The sequence below is a fragment of the Typopeltis vanoorti genome, chromosome 8, assembly GCF_054136105.1.
Source record: "Typopeltis vanoorti isolate ZY-2024b chromosome 8, IOZ_Tvanoo_1.0, whole genome shotgun sequence".
NCBI lineage: Eukaryota > Metazoa > Arthropoda > Arachnida > Uropygi > Thelyphonidae > Typopeltis > Typopeltis vanoorti.
In genome coordinates, this window is record NC_143556.1 from 106,971,928 (window position 1) to 106,989,234 (window position 17,307).

Consider the following 17,307-nt stretch of genomic DNA (forward strand, 5'->3'; position numbering starts at 1 on the left):
AAACGCGAAGTGTTGCAGAGAATATTTAACGCAAAGAAAAACATTTGAACGGCGGATCTTTTCATAGAAGATCATTTTGAACATTTTAATCCCTTAATCAGTGTTGCCCTTTTAGCAAGTTTCATAATGAATTAACTTCGATAACAGACTAAACCCTTGATATTTGAGGAAGAGAAATAACAAAATATAAAATCCTATATAATACGATGATTGTATTATCTCTCCATTCAAATTATTCTCATAAATGTTTTGTTTTACTAGTTAGAATAGTGCGCACACTGGTTGGTAATTTCTGTCTCGAATTATTCAGTTTGTGTTGCAGCTCACTGGGATTGTTTGTTGCATCGCGATATAGATTTATGATGCACTTTAATTGCTCTTTCAATTATGCTAATAGCAAGTTGTTCAGATACGTTTTATACCCATTTTAATGGTGCATCTGTGATCGGTTGGCACTGATTTAAATATTTGCGTCAAAGTGATTACCGTGATGAGCACACGTATATCTCGCAGCAGGGAAACAATATGGTAAAACAGGGAACGGTATGTTTGAAGCGTGGTAACTAATAAAAGTGAAAGAGACTTGGTATACTATATATCTTTTTGTTAGTATTACAACAGTTATTCTGTATTTTAGTAGATTTATTTATGACTATCAAATCGGTGTCTTTTTGGACCTGGAAGTTTTCATATATAAACGCTTATTTTATATCGATACTGCAACCGAATTAAACTTGCTTGCGTGCGAGTTTTGAGTTTTCTGTACACGTGTGGGATTTTTACAAGGGATGCTACGATGTTTTTTTCACAAAAAAAAGGGTTTGGGGATTTAAAAACTCATAGATACTTCATAACCACATTACCTTGAATTAATCCCAATCTTCCTCCAACTGGCATAATAGCTATATGCCACTGCCAAACACAATGTGCTGCGTGTGTAACCATATGCAAATTGCATGGAGCAAAATTAGCTCATTTTCTGTAGTTGAAGAGGCGCTCTTCTGATTTTTAATAGCATAATGTATTTTAATGGCAGTATTAGTCACACTTGCAGGGATAATGTAGCTTTTATTAATGATCCAACCCGAGTCTTATCTAACCTATCCGAGTATCTCGATAATTTGAAGAGGATATTGAGTCATTTGTAAACTAATGGATACCAAAGGGGTTAAAATATGAAATGGGGACCGTAGAAGGAATGGTCTATGGTTTTGTTGTTCCTGTGATAGTGACATTTGTGCAACATTGATTTTCTCTTCTCGCGTTTTGTCCAATCCTTCAGTCTACAATTAACTAAGCTTCTGTTCCGTGACACATCAGAGGTTACCAAGAGCGAACACGTGCCTCGCCATTTAATTATAATTCACATTTGTCATGTGACCCTTCACGGTTGTGTTGGGTGACAGAACTTTGTTGGTTGGTAATCATCTGGTTGAACTTCGTGCCGTGACATATCTGTGTTTCTCATTAGAGGGAAAAGAGAGAGAGAGAGAGACAGAGAACTGCATCTGTTTACTCCATCCTTCCGCGCTGTTCTGCTTTGTGTGTATAACTTGCTCGGTTAACATCCACAGGGGCAACAATAAGCACGTGTCGTGATCAGAAAGAGCTCTCTCGAGGCATCGATGACTCACTAAACAGAAGAGAATGTCACAAACTTTTGTGCCTTTGGGGTTTATCGGGGAGGTCTCAGTATCCTGGGAAGATTAATTATTTTCATTTGCTCCGCTGGTTGAAATTTTACTCAACTTTACTTTGTTTTCTAAGAAAACTTAAAAGGCGCCTTTAATTTGTCTGATAGCAAATCGGACGAAATAGTTTCGCTCTAATTAAACTTTTACTTGCCAATATTAGAACTCATTTTCAGCTTCGGAGAGATAAAGGATGAACCCGTCTAGCGTGCTATTGTGGATTCTTTAATTTAGTTGAGTTCCTTTTTCTTTTTGTTCTTCCTACTATCAGTTATTCAAAACTTCCGATTTTTTTTTATTTCATTAGAGAGGTAGTAAAAATAGAGACATTGTCTAGAATTTCCAAGGTGTCATTAATATTAAAGTGTCGCTTACATCAAGATAATCATCTTAAAAAAATAATTTAACAAACTACTACTCAGATTTGTAAAATTTAAAAAACTAATTAAAGATATTTTTAAATGTATGATTATATTATCATTCAAAAAATTATTTTCCTGAAATTCATTACTTAGCAGGTAAAAGAACTTGAGAAATTCCTTCGCACCGAATGGGAAATTAGATCCCATACAGTTATCCCATCAATGAAGAAATTAGCATAAAATTCTTTGGCTTATCATATGCATAGCTGCCTTTGTTGAATCGCTACACTTCAAAGTCTCGAATCTGTTTAGGCACTGCAGATCTTAGATAGTATGGGAGGTGAAAGCTCGTTATGCGAATTTGGTTTCTCTATGCAGACGTTTCTTAAAGAAGGAAAATCAAAGAAATATAGATTTTGAAATATAAATTTATCTATATATTTATTTATGTAAATATAAATGCGCTGTACATGAACATTGTGTCGAAATTAGTTCTGAAATGGTGACATCAAAACATATCGACTTCTTCATCTCGCAGGATGATTATCATCATAAACTAGCCTAGATATAATTGACAGCAGTATCAAGACTAAAGACCTAAACTGCCAATTTACTGTAGTATTTAAGTCACTCATACGTTGACAGTGAGGACAAATTCGAGTCGTACGAATTCCGATTTAAAATATCCTCGACAGAATTTTACAGAGTAATTAAAATACATGCTAGTTACTTTGAGTTTGGTACCTTTCAGAGCATGACCTCCGTCAGTGGGAGAATCTCTGAATATAAACTGCTTGGAAAGAAGTCAACAGACACTATAGTGTGAGGAACAAATAGCCAGGGCGCCCACCTTGATAAGATGTAGGTCCTCCTTTTGCTGCGATGACTGCGGCATACTTTCCACAAGCGTGCGATAGCGATCAATGAGAATTTTTGACCAGTCTTCCTGTAGGCATGTAATGAGGTCCTAGACTGTTGTGGGACGAACATTTCTTAACCACATCCGACACTTGTTCATCCCACTGATGTTCAATAGGATTGAGATCGGGGCTCTGTTGAGGCCAGTCAAGTGTGGTGACGTTTATGTTTACAAACCACATATTCGCAGCAGCCGCCTTATGACACGGTGCATTGTCTTGCTGAAAGAGACAATGGTCAGATCTGCAGAAACGCCACAGAGTAGGAAGCATTGCATTGTCCAGAATGTTCAGATACCTCTCGGAGTTCAGTGTTCGTGACACCGCAAACAGAGGTCCGAGGCCAAACCAGGAAAAACAGGACCATTTTATAGTTGAAGTTACGTACTCTGGTAAGAGACGTTCACCAGGCATCCGCCACACCCGTCCATCTGCTCGGTAGAGGATACAGCATGATTCGTCGTTCCATAACATAGATTTCCACGTTCCACTGTTCACGCTCTTTGAAAACAACGCTGCATGCTGGTTCGGGTAATGTGGAGGCTTGCATATTGCGGTGCTGCCATAGAAACCCATCTTGTGCGCCTTGGTTCTGAATGTTTTTTGTGTAGATTGTCCTTTGTAGTAGCACTCTACTGTCAAGTTCGGTGCGTGTGGTGGATCGTCTACTTCGGGTAGCACTTGTCTTCCTGGGCTTAGTATGGTTCACAGATTACTGACCTGAGATGGACTAATGTTTTAACAATTTGCCGAACAGATGAGTCTGCAATGGCTTCCTATCGCAGCGCTTTTTTTACACTTAGTCAGTTTCCTTCTCGCTGCAATTTCATCTGGACACAGTTGCACAGACTTGGGAGCATCATATTCCTCCAATTTATACCGGCTACAATCACGTGACTCGTTACTTTGGCACGACGCACCTTACCCATGGGGGGGGGGGGGATGCCCGTTGACTTTTTCCAAGCAGCAGCGTATATAGCAATCCTTCCCCACTGCTCATTGCATCTCACACTTCTTCTTCGAAGACCTGTTCAGAAATGGTCTCATGCCGGGAAGCCATATTTGTTGTAACTATTCAACTTAAAACCGTTTCCTTTTCAATGTATGAAGCAGGGAAGTTACAGGAGAACAAGTTTCACGAAGACGAATATAAAAGTACGGGAATTTTGTTTTAGGTTAAGGATTCTTGAATCGTCAGGATTTCGACTGTAAAGTCAGACTGTTTAACAATAGTGTTCCGACAAACTGCATTTCACATCAATATAATTGAAGTAGAAATGGCCTGATTACAACTCTTATTAAGAATGCACCTAGTGAGAAGAAAATTTTAACATATAGAAAAATAAGCAGTTTTTGGAAAGGCGAATATTTCTGCTGACACATACACTACTTTGATTTCTCATGCAGCTTATTTCATTAATATTTCATGAATTTCTGTTAAGTTTATGGATAATCCTCGTGAAATACGAATAATCGATTAACATTTTGAATAAATGCAAATCCTCATGCGAAATTTGTTATTTTGTTGAAAACTCCTGTGGTTTTAGGTACAAACGCAACAAAACAACTTTATTATTTTCCTTGACTCAGCATTTCTGTCATCGAAAAAGGATAGTTCGACATATCTAATGCGCGTTTTACTTAAGCATTGAAATGTCTTTTTAATAAAATAAAAAAAGCCGTCTTTCCAGACGCAAATGAAGTCACTTATGACTTGTAAAAGAGAACGCAATTAGTGACAACTTCGACTATTAAAGCAACAGATCCATTGCACTCACCAGAATATCTTACGAGTGCGTAGAAAGTGGAACTGACACTGGATGAGGAATTTTTCTTCTTCACATTTTTTTAATGTCGACCTCTCACACATGAAAGTTTGAAAAAATAGTACATAATTGTCATGTATGAATGAAGAGTTGAGTTTACTCTATAACAAACATTGTTTTTATGTCACTTCAAGTCTTTATTTAAAAAAAAAGCATCTGGTAATAAAAAAAACTCTTTGACCAGGGAAAAAAACTAAAAATGAGTAAAAAATAGTATATTGTATTTTAAGACTCATTTCTCATTTTACATCTGCCTACGTAAATAACGTATTTGGAATCCTTGCCAAAATATCAAGCCATCACATGTTAGTTTGGATATTAGGCGAAAATAATAATTTACGCAAAGACAGACCTCTCATATTAAAAATTTTTTTTTTTAAATCTCGGACTCTCACTCTCGAGTAAATGTTATTTTTATATAGGAAGTGTGACTGAGTGCACTGCTTTAGAATCGTTTACCGGAGTAACGGAAACAGAAGTTTTAGTGTTGTTTTATGTCTGTCAGTTGTGTGTTCGCATGCTGGTATTATTTGTGGAAAGAAAAACATCCTGTCTCCGTTGAGGAGGGTGAATTTATGGAGTACTTCTTGGGCAAAAGATAGTATTACTTTAATTTTGTCATTGTTGCCTTTCAAACAATGAGAGAATGGGTATTTTTATCATCAAAATATATTAATTGAAGATATTTATGCTTCTCTCGAATGTTTTCCACACTTATTTTGAATTTCCGCAATATATTTGAGTGAGAGCAAATTGAGAATTTGGGGACTGCGAACACTAGCAAACAGGAAATAGAAGGGTGATTATAATCAAGACCTACAAACTTCTAAAAAGTCATATAGGATACTACCAGATGGACTTTTAATATTATGGTGTGTCGGGAAAGGACATCCATGGAAATTGAGAATGAATACGGTCAACAAAGGGATGAGATTCTTCCCTCATTGCGCGTGAATGGAACTGCTTGCCTTTTGGAGGTGGTAAGTGCATATAATGTGAATCAATTCAAGAGAAAATATGACAGCCGTTTCGGGCGATATAGCCCCCCCCCCCTTGATGAGTTCCTGACTCCCTGGAGGTGTCTTTCATTATTATTATCTGCTTAAAAAAATTAAGCGATAATCCACAAGTACTTGAAGATATCATTACACGAGAACAAATTTCTGAATACTCTGATAACAGTTTTCCTCATTTATTTATTCTTAATTTGTGTGCTGAATGTCGTTAGCTTCGCATTTGATTTAGAAGCGCCTTTTCTTCGAATACTACGAAATTGAAAATACAGATTTTGGTAATGTGTTCTCTTTCACTGGAAGTACGCTTATGTTTAATGGCATTAAAATAATTCTGAGCCTTTATTTATCTAGAAACAGTTGCACAATAGATAAAGGTTTCAGTAGCATCTGATTCTTCATTCAGAAATAAACTGACATTTTTCTCCTTTTAAAGAAATAGAAAAAAATCTACTTTCCATTTACTACATTATCATATAAATTTTCTTTAGATGTGCGCTTTTTTCCATCCAGAAAAGGCTGCTGATTAAAATTTGAATGGCTCGAATCGCTATTCTGTATTCAGCTAACTCGTTTCTGTTCGCCACTGTATAGAGATATGTTTCCAATTTCTGAAATGCAATGACATAAAAAAGATATTAGTGGAAAAAAATAACTGATTTGTGTGCACGATGTTTTCATCAAAACGCATGCATTTTCGTTTTTATCACTTAAATTGGGTAGCGGAAAGCTTCTGCAAGTATAATGACAGTGCCCTCGTGACTAGCGTCAATAAACAGAAGCGTAAAAAGTTTTTTTGAGAAACATGATCGGAATTGAAACTTGTGTATGTGTCACTTCGTTGACACACCAGGATTAGGTTGCATCTTGATTCCATCCTTTTTGAAGAAAAAATATCGCCAATGGTGAAAAAGAATTTTTTGATTAAAAAGGGCTTCTAATTTAATTATCTATAATAGAGTGATTGCAAAACTTCATTCGCATTGTTAGCATTTTTGTCAATTAATGTGGGTATTAAAACAATCTGAATAGTTTTTGAGCGCAGCTTAGAAACTGCGAACAAAAATTATTCAGACCGGCTGCATTTTTGTTTCTGTTAGTGCAATGTGCTACTAAATGATACAAGTAACTCCTTATTCATGCTTTTATTGTATGTATTTGCAAAACACTATTTTGAACTTGGAAAGTATAGGTTGCAATTTGCTTTCACTCATAATATCAGCTATTCTTCCCTTTATGCCGTGAAGTTTCGAGGAGGAGGAGTGATTGACAAAGCGTCACATTCGAGAATAACATGAATATGTCATCAGGAATTCTTGTAACTAAAAAGCATACCCAATCATTGGTGATTTTCTGGTGCTTTTGTCCAATGTTTTTCCACATACATTAACATCTGAATAAACAATTTGGATTATAGTTTGACTAATGGGAACGAATTCGTAGTTGACGATTCTATAAATGCCAGAAAAAAAATCAACAGACTTTTTTTTTTATTTGGGAATCCAATCAAATATTTGAGCTCCATTCGTCGTTTCCTCTGCGAAAACAACTTTTTACAATTATCAAAAAATAATAATATACTTCGAAGGTCACAAAAAGAAGCGTTAACATTTGAAATAAACAAAGAATGATTCAGCAGATTACAATCTACTTTTACCTAGTGGAAGATCTTTATCCGTTACATTGGCGACATCTGGCTGTTATTCCAGAATTTTCTTCATCCCATCTCGTATATAGGGAAGTTTGTTTTGTATACTCGTTACTAGTCCGCATAAGCAGGATTTTCTAGATATATCAAGAAAAATTGCTATAATACGAGTATAGTAATAAATAAAAACATTGTGATGCGTTTCTATCAGTGTCGTATCTTCCTTCACATAGTATTTATAATCGCTAGAATAAGCAGCTGACAACGATGTAATCCTTTGGTAAAAGCACTAAATAACGACATGTATTTTTTATTTTTCTTTCATTGCACCTGAAGTTTCAGAATTATTAATTAATTGAAATACATCCTTTTCACTTTACCTAATTAGGAACGTTAATTTTCTCTCCAACTATAACATTACTTTTTTCCGTAAAATCAAAATTACGGTAACTGATGAAAAAATTAGGAGTTAGCCCTATGTTTGAGAAAGGCAGAAGTCGAAGATAAATTCCTGTAAGGAATGAAAATAGCTTCTTTTAATGTATTTCTGTGGTATTTTAGGCACATGGGGACAACTTTGTAGAGGTAACACCTCACTTTAATATGCTTTACTGACAGCCAGATATCTCAAGGCACCTTTAAGAAAATCCATTTGCCAGGTCTCCTAACTGCAGCTGCTAAGAGGTTCAGTAATGAGAACCATAATTATTAAGGGAGATGGCTGTTGATTAAGATAGGTAGAAGGAAAATTTTAGTCCATTTAACGAATACGGAAGCACCAGAGAGTCGATAGCGGCGAGAAGTCTCTATGAAGGCTTAAGAAGAACTTACTGATCCGTTAACGCTGATTTGCATATATACATACAGCTTTATGGTTCTGTAGCTTGCTGAACAGGCTCATTAACCTAGCAAAGCTTTCTTCCGTGCTGTGTTACACACTTGTAATTACGAAACGCTGTGTCGGCTAGTGTCACGTACGGGAGACATTTTCAAAGAAACTTTTTCAATAGAGTATTTTTTTTTATAGTTGGAATCCTATCCATACATTTTTAATTTTAATTCGGTTCTGATTAGCCCTTTTTTATTTGATCATTTATGAAGAAATGGAAAAGCTTTGTTCTTGTCCCCCTATCCCAACTTTTCATCACCCAGTTGAGACTTTAATTAAACGAAGATGGAATTGAGAAATGTCTTTCAATAATTACTTTTCATTGATGTTATTATGTAATAATAAAGAGATTCCATGTAGAATTAACGGCTTTTTAAAAGTTATTTGGAAGAAATCCTGCTTAATTTAGTTTTCTTTGAATTATCCTGCAATTAATAATAATTAGAATTTGCGGCATTTCTTCGTATTCTTCCGTTTTTTACACATTCAGGCAAACATATTAGTTTTTGTTAAAGATGTCAAAGTAAGAAAAGAATTCGTTCTCCCTCCAGACCTAATCCAAATCATATTTTCTTCATTTAATTGCGAAGTCAAAACTTGAATGATGAGGTTAGAAAGAGCTTAACTACACGATTATTATAGAAACCTGCGGAAAGTCTACCATTTAATACTTGGATCACTACGTTATTAATAAAATAAACAATTAATTAAACATGAAATTGATTGTAGATGCTTTACTAAAAATAACGTGGCAAGTGTTATTACTGAGGCACAGAAATGCGGACGAAATTTTAGGTTTACATTAAAATCAATTTACAATTCATAAGAGGGTATTCAGAGTCGAAAAAGGTCATTATAGACCAAACAATTGCTCGGTTTACTTCATGCAGAGCTCGGAACAGTAATCAAAGACAGTTTATTTTTCTGTTTTATTAACAAACACTTTGTAGTTATTAGATGGGATTCGTAATTGATTATTTCCATTCTGAGATGCTGAATTATTATTTTTAATTTGAGAATGCTGTATTCGACATCTGCCTTTCACAAAACCCTTTCTTAAATTCTGTGTTATAATTATCATTTATGTCGTTTGCTTACTTGAAATATTTACAAGATTAATTTTAGATTGTGTTCTTCGCAAGTGATATGATTCACAAATATATTACAAAGCACTGTCATCGATACGGAGAGAATTAGCATTTCGGAATGAATAGAGTTTTTCTGTTCTGTTTGTAAATCTCCCCACTGGATCTGCCAGTTAATTTGCCACCATGGTAAAGTGCCTCAGTTCATAATCTTTGTCAGAAAATATTTTTCTCTTGAATGAGAAGTATCTTCAGCGCAGCTGATTGTCCTCTTTCTATTTACTACACTGGGAATAGAACCTCCCTACTACTGTGTTCATGATAATTAAGCAACAGCTAACGTGAAAGCAGTGTGTTCCATGCCTTTTGAAGGCAAGTTTCCTGCCTGTTCAGAGTAACTATTCATATTTATTGAATAAAACAAAACTGAATAGAAAATTGCTGTATCAGCGCAAGTATTACGTCATTGATAAGTCAAAAACGTTAGAAATCACGGTACTGTTCAACTTAGATTAAAAAAAAAACAGAGGGGAGAAGGAAGCGGAGTCTTTTCTCTTTGTAAATATAGTAGTTTTACACTCTGCGGAATGACGTAAGATTGTGTTTAAGACAGGCTATTTCTCGAGGATAATTCATTATCATGTTTACCTTAACAAATTTTAGACTGGATATCACGTGACGTGTTCTGAGCTAAATAAATAAATCTGTGTGCTGTGTCATGACAGTAAGTCTTGTGTTTAGTAGAGATTATAAGCACTTATGCTTATCTGTACTTCTCCACTGTTGGAGTCGGCAAGATACACTCGATTCATTCCCATTACTGTGCGAGCAAGGTGGCTCCTTTCGTAACTATTGTTGCTCAGCATACCTAAAGGTAGGGGGAATACCTAACTCTTATTTCGTCAGTATTTTATAATCTACTAATATTTTAGATAACTTACAATAATCTGATTTCTTTTTTCACGTTCCAACGCTTCCTGGTACCGATCATTAACCTTTTCGACTTAATTTTCACGAAGTTCTTAAACAAGTATATTCATAACTGATAAAAAAAATCCATCTTATGTTTGCAACAAAAATTGCTTTTACTAAGAGAAGATAATATGTGCTTCCCAAGTAATTTATCGGGAAAAAAGCGATTTCTATCCAAGCTAATAAACTAGCGATGAGCATATGTCCCTAGCGCTTATTCAGTTTAAGTTACAATAACCGTTTTCGTAACTTTTTCCAATATCTTCTTGTCATTTACGCCTTCGAGCGGTTCTTTCTTGTCTAGATCTGCAGACCAAGAAGCTTCTAGATAATCTCCTTTTTATCCCACTTAGTCTGAGTTCTTTGTGCTTTCCGCATGCCATCTCAGAAGGGGAGAATGATTCTCGCTCCCTCTAAGCCTCTACATTTATCGGAATAGATGAACCGGAAGGAAAGAAGACAGATTGCTAAGTTTTCTTAGCGGAAGAGATCGGCCAAACGCTGACCCTGGTGTAGGGATGAGGGGATAATGGAATTTGCATGTCTTCCTCAGATAATCGATCAGTGTGGAGTCCACACACTTGCCTACAGTAGACTACAGAAGTATCAGGTACAAAAAGCTAGATAAGCTCATCTACAGGCAATAAATGTTCTTATTTAGAAAAAAAAAAGTGCAAGATTTAGAAATTAAAATATGTGAAATAGTTTTAAATATTAGTTTTCTTCGTGTAATTACGGAAATGTTTTACGCATCCTTTTATGTGTGTGTTTTGTTAATAGAAACATTTCTGTACGAAAGACATTGAACTATAATCATGTCTGATGCTTTATTAGAACGCAGAAGATTATGAATTTCTAACTTATTTCGATTTCAAATAACGCCCATATAATCCGCCATTCGATCCGCGTTTTTCGAAATAAATAATTCTTACTTAGTTCCATTTAACTTATAAGTTTATTCTTTTTCATATATCAACCTATTAACCACTCGGCTGAAAATAGAATAATAATAAATAAATTCTCTCCGCCAGGAAGATCAACATTGGTTTGCTGCGTGACAGGCCATGTTATTTAGCACTATACAGTACTACCGGGGGTAAAAATAAATTTGTCCTCGGTGGTTTTTATATTTCTAGCTTTGAACACGTATTGATATTGATCCTTTAAGAACTAAGTTCTAAAAGGGATTCAGATTGTGATGAGCCTTTTTTTTTTTAAAATTGACCATTCTTCTTCATTTATATTTAGAAGTAAAATTAATGAATGACCACAATATAAAAGATTATTTTGAAAGGTTTTCACTTGAACATGGTGGAAAAAGAGTTAAATTGTATGAGGCATATCAGAGCTCCTATGACTTACAGAATAATTTAGTCATACGTCACTTTTGCCTGGCAAAGAGACTTTGGATTAAATTACTGTTTGTAACAGAAGCATTCTTTAGATTAAAGAGCCAGTCTTACTACAAAATTGCATGGTCTTCTCCTTGCAAATTCTGAGAGTTCCTCCTTAAAACAAACAAATCTGAGAACAGGAACAGTTGACAGACGTAATGATCTGACACCTTTTGGTAAGCTGCTTGCAGTAAGCCTAAACAACTGGCCAAATCCTAAGCCATTCGTTTATGATCCCACACAGAAGTGACAAGTACAGTTCTCGAAAGGTGGCAAATTTTGAATAAGCATCTGTAGATTTCCGATTCAAATTTCCAGTTAAGTATTACAAACGATTTTGTAATGTTTAACCAGAACGATATATTTGAGAATGCAATAATTCCTATATTTAATACCAATTTTAAAAGGGAAACATGAGACAAGCAGATATTCCTTTGGGAATTGCAACCATTGTCCAGTTGCAATCATGTCTAGTTTGACGTTGGCACAATCGCAGTTAAATTACTAAGACGTTATTACTTCACGACAAGGAAAATAAAGAAGTGATTCGAGAAAGCGGTTGCATTCATAGTGACGATTCTTTTCTTTTTTATTGTTTTTTAATCAGTTCAAAAGTCAGCCGGACTGGAAATGTATCAAGAAAATGTGGATGTTTGAAAGCAAGATTGTGAAACATTACGGTAAACAAGCACACATAATCCACCCAGTCACTCTATCCCACAAATTTTATAGGGTAATGCATTTTAATTGCGTGTTTTCCAACCGTGTTTTTTTTTGGGGGGGGGGGGGGGAACCCAAGGTTCAGAGGGGAAAAGATTATTCTTTAAGAACAATGCTCCGATTATAATAAAGATAAATCTGCAATCTTCCGTACCAGTTCAGGTATTTCTACATGCAAGATCTGTTGGCTGATGTCCTTTATTAAAATACAAATGACTGAAAAATTTGCAGTTCCATTCATAAGCTGTTCTTTGATCTCTCAGCACGAATCCGAGGCATCAAAAACACCAACTAAGAAAAGTACCACGAAAGAATAAAAGTTTAGAGTTAGATTACAAAAGGAACACACAAAATGACAAAGAAAGAAATAGAGATTTACTTCCCGTGGAAGATATCCATAAACTCTACGTAAGCTATTAAACTATCGAAGTTACAGTATTTAGTAAAGGACATTAAGGAGTCCTCTACCAGTAAGGTAGAGGACTCCTTAATGTTCGATTGTAGGAATAAGTTCATAATTAAAGAAAGCTAACTGAATCATACATTTGGATCGCATTCAAATCACACTAATTGCAGATTTATGTAGTTAGCGACTGAATCCCAGTAACCTGCCATACCCTTAAACACGAATGCTACAAAAATACAGACGCATAGATAGTATTTAAAATAAGAATTGGTTTATCTTGCATCTATTAGTGTACTTGAGGGGGACAACTCTTGCTTGGTGCTTCAAAGTAAGTTTATCAGAATAGATTCTGCAAGAACAGCATTACCTGCAATATACTTTGCGAATTTAATAAATGATAATAAAGATATGAATTTATATATTGCTAGGGTTGTATATGCATGACAGAAACTGCATTTTGAATTCACAGCCTTCTTTTGTTTTGTTTTGAAAATTATAAAAATAACAACGAATAAAATATACCTTGATTATAAGTTGCTTCGCCCTCTCTTTTCTATATGAATAATTCAAATCGCCATGCGTGCTCGTCACACTTTCTTCCCACCCTAAGCGTATGGGAAAATGCATTAAGAACTGGGATGTCTACGTCGCGTTAATTTCCCAGGGATTCAGTTTCCACAAGCAATCCCGAATATATATTTCATAAACTGCAGTTATCCAGGAGAGCTAATAATTTTTCTATAATTACGGATTCATTTATTTTCCCTGCGTTTTCCCTCGCTACGCCACACTACTCACTTAATCATCCCCCATTTGCGGAGACCATTTATAAATCACTTGTGTACTCTTCCAGACTTCTTTTTTTTTTTACTCCGCCACCCTTTCTCACTGCGGTACATATCTAATTACTGGTGCGGTCGTTGTCAAATGTCCTGCCACTTGCACTTCCACTTCGCTTACAAGTACGAGTATCCGTAAACAAAAGCGTCTACTCGACCATTTTCACCATTCATCCTCCCTCCTCTCTCCACAACGCACTCAAACCAATGACTACTGACACTGAAGCCGGCAAGTATAACGCAATAAGCATAAAGTACTCCTGCAAAGTACCACAAAAGGTCGATCCCTCCGTCCTACTCAAATGATGTGATTTATGGCGTTCTCCACGTGACATCACCTCTATTAGAGGGAACCACCGCTGACAATGGAAGTAGCTTAAAATGACAAAGGCACTAATTGCACTTCGACATCTCACTTGTCAACTACTGTATCGCATACTCTACATGTTATGATCAATACGAGCACGTTCACTCGAAAGAAGTCTTTGAACTTCTCCGAAAACTTGATGGGTTTTTGCAACTTCTAAAATAGCAGCGATAGTAAGAGTTGCAAAAAAAAAAAAACTATTCAAAGTTTTTAAGTTTCTGAAAACTGCTTTCACATCCTAGAGTTAACGGAATCTCGAGTAAACCCCCTAAGGTTTAAAACTGACAACTTCACTCCCTACGTACGGTAAAAATATCGAAATATATTTCTTGACAGTTTTTCGAGGTTTGCCTTTGCAACGCTTAGATTTTTAGTGTGCTATAAATATTTGCTTCTTTTTAAAATCAAGTCTGCAAAGCTTGTATTTACAAACATGAATATTGCAATAATCTTGTTTAGGAACACGATATGCATTTGATATTTCAACTAGCATTCATGGCTACATTATTTTTTATGTCAACCGAAAAAAAAAAAAGATTGATTTCTGAGTTATTTGTGTAGTGTAGTTATATAGTGTGTCTTATTTTTTTTCCTCCATAGGTAAAAAAACGCAACATATGATCCATTAATATAATAAAAAGTTCATGTTATTTTTGACATCAAGGTTGTCTAATATATAAACGTTATCTAATACATTATTATTAATACAGTTACTGTATAGGATGAACTGGAAGACCAATAAAGCGATAACTTGAGACCAGAAGAAGCTACTTGGCCTAAAATCCGTGATAGGAAGAGGACTGTATATGAGATATGAGACGTATATTAATTTAAATTATTAAAATTGGTATATCCGTAATTTATGAAGTTGTTCTAATAACTCTCCTGTATTATAAACTAATAACTCTCGTGCACAAAAAAACGGCGTTTATTTATTAATGCACTTTAAATAAAAGTGAAAATACTGTAAAATATGCGGGTATTATTTTCCTACGATTTTCATCTCGAAAAATGCGAAATAATGAACAGGAATATCAACAATCGAAAATTCCTTATTAAATTTCTGATATTTATCCTCAAGGGGTTGTACACGATAATATGGTGCTACCGCATTGCATTATTATTGAATTCCTATGGACAATTTTGCAGAATTGGTTTATCTTTCAGGATTCCAATATTGTCAAATCTTATATTTTATATTTCGGTTTTCTAAGGCACTTTTAACTGCATTCATCCAGTAAGATCTCAGTCTTCCTCTGCGTCTTTTTCTTGCCTTCATAGCTTCATCATAATTTCTCTCTTATTCCACATACATTAATTCAACTGATCCTCACTATCAGCTTTGCCTCTTCTATTCTCTGTTTCCGTATTAAATTTGGAAACATCGCTAAAATTATTTTAAATAGTTGAAATATTCCACTTGTTATGTCTTTTCCATCGAGTATCTAATCCATGTTCCTGCAAATTTTGGGTCTGCATCTTTTAATTGCTGATTTTCACCTCAAATTTTGTTACAACATATATAAGATTACTGAACTAAATATAGGATCCTTGTTATATCTCCATGATTTCTCAAGTATTTGTCTCAAAGTAAAAATGTGACCTTGATAATTCCTATTTGTTCTAAATCCAACTTGTTCTCCGAGTTCCACTACTATAATTTTTCTTATCCTCTTCACAAGTATATTTACATAAATCTTATCTGAAACACTCAGGAAATTCCTCTGTAAATTCTCACATTTAGTTTTATTTGCCTTTTTTATAGATTGAGTGCTCTACTCTAATCATCCGGAATTTGACCTTTGCACCAGGCCTTCTGAATTATGCATTGCAGCCAGTGTGAAACTTATGCCTCCATATTCTAGTTGATCATCTTTTCGATATGTACTCTGGAATATTTTCTGTTGCTCTGTTAATCGAAACAAATCTTTCAAAGAGATTCATCTAGAGAATATCTTCGGTTTTCATTTCACCTTTATCATCTCTGATTCCTTTTTCAGTACTCATTCCTTGTTCAATATCCTTCGAGATATTTTGTTACCTTTTCCTAATATTTCTGTATTCTTTCCAAAGCTTTCCCATGACTTTGGTTTAGCTTCTTTTATGCGTTGCTTCGCTTTCGTGCTTGTTTTTTTTTTTTGTGTGTGTGTATTGTCTGAGAACACATGCTGGTATACTTACTAGGAACTTTTTGATACACCGTTTTTTTTTTTTAAGGGATGCATCGTTAACTGTGTTTGTCCCTTTGTACAACTTAATGTTTTCTTCTGCCACTGAGTCTCCAAGGTTTGATTATTGTTTCCTAACTCTTTAATATTTTCTCCAGGAATGTTTGGGTATGTAAAATTAACCTCTAAAAGCTGCTCGACTTTTATTCTTTATAGAGCTTTACTACACCTTTTTATCCTGCTCAAAACTGATTGGTGATCACATATTATTTCCAATCCACTGTATATTTTTTGGGTGTATGAAGCGTGTGTATGAAGCGTGATATTAACAATTCTTAGTCCATGTCCTGAACAGAAATCCAACATTTTCTTACCATTATTATCAGCTTTATTCTTTTCTCCAAATTTTCCCAAAACATTTCCGTATGTCTGCTATTAACTTCCTGTTTAGATCTTCAATAGCAAGGACCGACTTTTCTATTTACTCAAAACTTCCTCCTTTCTTATGGTCCCACAGAAGGGTCTGTTCTTTTACAGACCCCTTCTGTGGGACCATAAGCACAAACCAGTGTTGTACAAATCCTCATTTTGATATGTTTGCTGTATATTGGAAGTTACTTGACATTTATTTAATATTGAATAATACTGCTATTCATTACCTGAATATAACAAGTTGAAGTGATTTAGTTATGTCAACATGGTGCTTTCTTACTTCTTTTCCTTTGATAGCGTTTATGTTGAGTTTGAGATCTGAATGGAAAATTCAACTCTGGCTAATTTTCAACTACATTATACAGTTAAAAAGAACTTGCTTTGGTAATGTTTATTTTACCAAAATGGTTCACCTGCAATTAAGTCAGCAATTCCTACGTTCAAAAGATTTTTTTCTGTAATCGCAATATACACCTGTATTCATTTCTTGAATTGTTTGGCCCCTGTTGTGTAGGCATTTTGTATAGCTTAATTTGGCCTTTCCAAACTTCATTTTTATTGAAACCTGAAGTGGCTTG